This window comes from Arvicanthis niloticus, chromosome 9 (assembly GCF_011762505.2).
Source record: "Arvicanthis niloticus isolate mArvNil1 chromosome 9, mArvNil1.pat.X, whole genome shotgun sequence".
Classification (NCBI taxonomy): domain Eukaryota; kingdom Metazoa; phylum Chordata; class Mammalia; order Rodentia; family Muridae; genus Arvicanthis; species Arvicanthis niloticus.
In genome coordinates this window covers 61,309,191-61,316,230 of record NC_047666.1, presented here as the reverse complement: position 1 = coordinate 61,316,230, position 7,040 = coordinate 61,309,191, and positions in this window count along the sequence as shown.

Here is a 7,040-nt window from a genome sequence, read left to right as displayed (position 1 = left end):
CTGGGTCCTGAGGTAGACCTATTATATTTCACTTTTCTTATCTCTGTTGAGACTAGTTTTGTGACTTCTCAGTTTTGGAGAAGGTTCTGAGAAATGGCTGAGAAATAGGAAAGTTTTTTGTGTTTGAGTAAAGTGTTCTGTAGATATGCCTGAGGTCCATCTGAGCCATAACATCTGTTAGCTCCATTATTTTTCTGTTTAGTTTCTGTCTGGATCACCTTTCCATTGGTAAGAGTAGTGAATTGAAGTCTCTCACTAATAATTGTGAGGGTGGATGTGTGGGCTAAGCTTTAGTAATGTTCCCTTCATGGAGGTGTGTGTTTTTGCATTTGGGTCATGAATGTTCAGGATGTATACTTCATTTTTGTGGATTTTTCCTTTGATGACTATGAAGTCTCCTTTCACATCTCTTTGGATTAATTTTGGATGAAAGTATATTTTCTTAAATGCTGTAACAGCTACACCAGCTTGCTTCCTGTGTCTATTTGCTTGGAAAGTCATTTTCAGCCCTTTACTCTGAGGAAGTGTCCATCTTTCATGTTGAGGTGTGTTTCTTGTATGCAGCAGAATGATGGGTTCTGGTTTTCTCCCTTATTCTGTTAGCTTTGTGTGTTTATCTGAAAATTGAGTCTATTGATGTTGACAGATATTAATGATCAATGACTGTTATTCTTTGTTTTGATGTTGTTGGTGAAGATGTATATTTGTGTACATGCATGTTTGTGTTTGTGTGTCCATGCGTGTGTGTTATCTACTACTTCTGGCTTCTGATATGGATTTATATATTACCTATAGTTTCTTGCATGTTGTTAATGCCCTTGGGTAGGAGTTTTCATTCTAGTAAATTCTCTTTATTAAATTGAATATATTATTTATTTACGTTTCAAATGTTATCCTCTTTTCTGGTTTCCCCTTTCCAAACAAACCTCTATCTCTTCCGTTTTACCCTACTTCTTTGAGGGTGCTTCCACACCCACACACCCACCAACCCACCCACTCTCTCTGATTTGTTTGAGTTAATTTTATATCCAGTTACTTGATGAAGTTATTTATCAGTATTAGGAGTTCTCTGATGGAATTTTGGGATCACATTAGTATACTATCATATCATCTTCTAATAGTGATATTTTGACTTCTTCCTTTCCAATTTCTATCCTTTTCACCTCCTTTTGTTGTCTAATTGCTCTGGCTAGGACTTCGAGTTCTATATTCAATAGGTAGGGAGAGAGTGGGGAGCCCTGTCTAGTCCCTTATTTTAGTGGGTTTATCTTTTCAAGTTTTTCTCCATTTTGTTTGATGTTGGCTACTGGTTTGGTAAATATTGCTTTTACTACATTTAGGCCTGGGTATTAATTTTCTGATCTTTCAAAATCTTTTAACATGAAGAGATGTTGAATTTTGTCAAATGCTTTTTCAGCATCTAATGAACTGATAGTGTGGTTTTTTTCTTTGAGATTTTTTACATAGAAGATTATGTTGGTGGATTTCTGTGTATTGAACCCTCCCTGTATCTCTGGAATGAAGCCTACTTGATCATGGTGAATGATGGTTTTGATGTGTTCTTTGATTCAGTTTGTTAGAATTTTACTGAGTATTTTTGCATTGGTTTTTATAAGGCAAATTGGTCTGAAGTTCTCTTCTCTGTTGGGTCTCTGTGTGGTTTTGGTATCAATGTAACTGTGGCTTTATAGAATGAATTGAGTAGTTTTTCTTGTATTTCTATTTTGTGGAAAAGTTTGAAGAGTACTGATATTAGCTCTTTTTTGAAAGTCTGATGGAATTCTGAACCAAACCCATCTGGTCCTAGGTTTTTTAATTTGGGAGACTTTTAGTGACTGCTTCTATTTCTTTAGGGGTTATGGGACTGTTTAGATGGTTTTTATCATCTTGATTTACCTCTTGTACCTAAAACTCTTGTCTTGAAAACTTGTCCATTTTATCCAGATTTTTCAGTTTTCCTGAATATAGGCTTTTGTAGTAGAATCTGATTTTTTTTGAATTTACTCTATTTCTTTTGTTATTGCTCCTTTTCATTTCTGACTTTGTTAATTTGGATATTGTCTCTGTGTCTTCTGATTAGTCCGGTAAAGGGTTTATCTCTTACTGATTTTTTCAAAGAACCAGCTCCTGGTCTTGTTGATTCTTTTTATACTTTTTCCTAGGTTCTTCCACACTGATGCAGACAGGAAGCTTAACTCATAAAATAGAGGCAAGGAAGGAAGTCTTATTTTCATACTTATGATTGAGTGATTACTTGACGAAGATTTGACCTCTACACAGGTTGCTCTTGTTATCTCAGGAAGGAAGTCTGACTTAATATATCAGTAGAATAATATTTTCTCTTAGTATTTAAATACTAAAAATAAGCAACAATTTTCAAAGCTAGAAAAGGTCATGAAAATTACATCTAAACATGTACAGATTAAAAGAATATAAAATGACACTTCATGTTTGAACTGTGCTACCTACCACAATTTAGCTGATTAATTATATTTTGGAGGACTGTTTTACAAAAATGAGGTATTACTATATGGCAGTATTTTTAAATTGAATTTCCTTTACTGATTTGCTTTACACCCCACATACTGTGTCTTCCCAGTCACTGCTTAACACTATCATTTCCCTCTTTACCCTGCTTTTCCCCTCAGAGTGGGTAGGGGCTCCTCTGGGTATTTCTCCACCATGGTTCTTCAAGTCTCTGTGAGGCTAGGCACTTCGTCTTCTGTTGAGGCTAGACAAGGCATCCCAGTTGAAGAACATATGCCACAGACAGGTGAAAACTTCTGGGATAGCCTGATTCTAGTTATTTAGTACCCACATGAAGACCAATCTGCACCTCTGATACGTATATGCAGGGAGGCCTAGGTCCATTTGTGTTTCTTCTTTGGTTGGTCAGTCAGTCCCTGAGAGACCCAAGGGTCCAGGTTACATGATCCTGCTGGTCTTTCTGTGAAGTTCCTCTTGTCTTAGGATCTCTACTTCTTCCTCCTATCTTTCCATAAAAATTTCCAAGCTTTGTCCACTGATATTGGCATCTGCATCTGTCTGAGTCAGCTGTTGGGTGGAGCTTCTCAGAGGGCATCCTTGTCAGACTTCTGTCTGCAAGCTTAACAAAGTCCCATTAATAGTGTTAGGGATTGGTTCTTGCCCACGGGATGGGTCTCAAATTGGGCTCGTTACTGTTTGACCATTCCCGCATTTTCTGTTCCATTCACTAGGGCTGCATTTCTTATATACAAAAAAGTTTTGGTTGAAAGTTTTGTTGGTGGGTTGATATCTCTAGTTTTTCCTCTGCAGTGTATGTCTGGCTACAGGAGCTGGCCTTTTTGGGTTCTATATCCCCAGAATTCTTAGTCATAGCTAACATGCCCCATTGATTCATGGACACCTCTCTTATCTCAGGTCTCTGTCTCCTCCTTGAGATGCCTCCACCTTATTCTTGTCAGCTGCAGATTTTCTTTCATCTTTGTGGCCTTCTAGCCTCCTCTGCTGTTGTTTCCCACACACATCCCTGAACTCTCCCACTCACTTCTACATCCCACTCCTTCTCACATCTCTCCCTGATCTGCCTCTTATGACTACTTTATTCCATCATTCTAAATGAGATTCGAGCATATGCTCTTGTGCCTTTCTTCTTGTTTAGCTTTTGATGGGTCTGTGGCATATAGCACGGTGCCTGTATATATGGCTAATATCCAGTTATAAGTGAAGACATACTGTGCATGTCTTTTGTGACTGGGTTACCTCACTCAGGATAGTCTGAAGTTTTATCCATCTTCCTGCAAAATTTATGGTAACTTGGTATATAATAGCTGAATTATATTCCATTGTGTTGATGTACCACATTTTCTTTACTCAGGCTTCAGTTGAGTGGCATATATGTTGTTTCCACTTTCAGGATATTACATATAAAGCTGCTATGGACATAGTTAAGCCAGTGTCTTTGTATGATGGTGGGATACCTTTTATGTATATACCCAGGAGTGATATATTTGTATCTTGAGGAAGAAGTAGTCACAGTTTTCTGAGTAACCACCAAATGATTTCAAAAGTGGTTGTACAACTTTGCACTCTCAAGAGCAATGAAATATCCCCTTGTTTAACATCATAACAATCATGTGCTATCTCTTGAGTTTTTGATCTTAGCCATTCTGATAGGCATAATATTGACTCTCAGAGTTGTTCTGACATGTATTTCTTTTATGAGTAAGGAATTTGAACATTTCTTGAAGTGTTTCTTGGTTATTTGAGATTCCTCATTTAGCTCTGTGCCCCAATTTTAAAAATTTGGTTATTTCAGTTGTTGGTATCTAACTTCTTGAGATCTTTGTAAAAGTTAGATATTAGCTCTGTGTCAGATGTAGGTTTGGTGAAGATCCTTTCCCAATCTGCAGACTGCTGTTTTGTTGTATTTGACTGTGTTTTTTGCCTTACAGAAACTTTGCAGTTTCAAGAGGTCCCATTTATCAACTGATGATGTTAGAGTCTGAGCCATTGATATCCTATTAGACAAAATGTCTCCTGTACCAATGCTCTAAGGATATGTTACATGTTCTTCTAAGATATTTAGTGTATCCAGTTTTATTTTGAGATCCTTCATCTACTTAGACTTGAGTTTTGTGTAGTTTACCTGTTTGTATTTTTCTTATTGCTTTCTCTTGTTTTATTACTACAGCTCTGTATTCAATGTGAATTGAGAAGACAGACATCCCTTTTATTCTTTATTTTATGAGAAATTCTTGGATTTCCTCCCATTCAGTATAATCTAAAGTAGGTCTATTTTCATTCTTCAACATGTAGGTATATAGTTAGACCAGAATTATTTGTTGACGATGCTTTTTTATATTGTAAGGTTTGGTCTTTTTTTAATCAAAAATTACATGTCTCTGTGTGTGTGTGTGTGTGTGTGTGTGTGTGTGTGTGTGTTCTGTGTGTGTGTGTATGAATGTGTGTGTTTAAGTCTTTTATTGAATTCCTTGATCGACATGTATATTTCTGTACCAATACTATTCAGGTTTTATTACTATTGCTCTGTGGCAACACATGAGGTGAGGGCTAGTGATTTTTTCTGAAAGTCTTTTCTTTTTCCGGATTGTTTTGACTATCCTGAAATTTTTGTTTGTTTGTTTGTTTGTTTGTTTTTTGCTTTGTTTTGGTTTTCTATATGAAGTTGAGAATTGCTCTTTCAAGGTCTATAAAAATTTGTGTTGGAATTTTGGTGCGTGTTGAATTAAATCAGTAGATTGCTTTGGCAAGATGGCCATTTTCACCTTTATTAATCCTACCTTTCCATGAGCATGGAAGATCTTTCCATCTTCTGGTATCTTCTTTGATTTCTTTCATCTTGTATTTGAAGACCTTGTTATACAGAACTTTCACTTGCTTAGAGTTATACCAAGATATTTTGTGTTATTTGTGACTATTATAAATGGTGGTGTTTTCTAATTTCTTTCTCAACCAGTTTATCATTTGTATAAAGAAGGGCTACTTATATTTTTTGCTGAGTTGCTTATCAGCTGTATCAGTTGTCTCAGAGAATATTTGTAGTTGCTATTATATACTATCATATCATCTACAATTAGAGATATTTTGACTTCTTTTACAATTTGTATACCCTTGTTGATTGTCTTTCATAGTTTATGTTGGATTTCCCCCATTCCTTTTTATATTATTTATCAACAGAGGTAGTTTGTATCTTCTATTACAATTGCTATGCTCCAAGGTATTTTCTTTCTTCATAAAAAATGTCTTTAATCCTAGTACTTGGGAGGCCAAGTGCTGTTCTACACTTAAGGCCAGCCTGTTCTACATAGTGAGTTCCAAGCTAGACAAAGTATTCACTATAGTAATACATTGTCTCAAATTTTTTCTTAAAAATGTATTGGTGAGCTTTGAAGAAGGCCATCTGCCTTAAAGTACTGGCATTGTCTGCTATACAGCGGAGAATTGATAAAGGCTATGAGAAAATGTGTGTGATATCTAAATGTCACAGTGTCTCACTATGTACCTTTGTCTGTGCTAGAACTCACTATGTAGACCAGGCTAGCCTTGAATTAATAGAGATCCATTTAGCTTTTCTACACAAGTTCTGGGATTAAAGGTTTGTACAACCATGGGTCGAGGTTTTTTTGCTAATCATAATTCATTTTCGTGTGTGTGTGTGTGTGTGTGTTTGCCTATCCCTATGTCTAGTTCCCACAGACGCAAAAGAGGTTGTCAGATCCCCAGGAACTAGAGGAGACAAACTCAAAGAGAGAAATCCCATAATCATCTAATTATAAAAAGAAAAGATTTTGAGATCTTCCAATACTTTATCAAGGTAAAAGCATTGAAGACACTCAAAATAGAAGGAAAAATTCTCAACAAACTCAAGGCTAAGAATAACAAACACAGAGCGAATCACCTATAGATTATACTGAATGGGAGGAAATCAAAGAATTTCTCATAAAATAAGGAATAAAAAGGATGTTTGCCTACTCTATTTACATTGAATACAGAGCTGTAGTAATAAAACAAGAGAAAGCAATAAGAAAAATACAAACAGGTAAGGAAGAGGCCAGCATGTCCTTATGTAAAGATTACATGATTCTCTCATTGCCAGATCCAAAAACTACACGCCATTTAAATTTTCAAAAAAGTGCAGCAAATTATCAAGATACAAAAATAATATTTAAAAAGTTGATTATCCCCTATACCAATAAAAAATATTTTGAGAAGTAAATCAGGAAACATTCCAAAAAGAAAAATTCCTAAAAAACATTTAACTGATCAATCTAGCTCAGTTAGTTAACCAGGTCTCAAGAGCAGGAAGGAAGATTAGAAAAAAAGACAGTGAGACAATAGTATAACATGACTCCAGCCAGTGCTGAGGCTGAAGCAGGTTTATTTTTTCCCAGTCAGCTCTTATACCATTCTAGGTACTTGCAGAGGACAGGATCAGTTCTTAGATCAAAGACAAAGTAATCATACAGAGTAATACACAAAGTGATCAAACAAGGCAATAAACAAAGCCCTCTGGTCACTGTTTCTAGGTGCTTGTT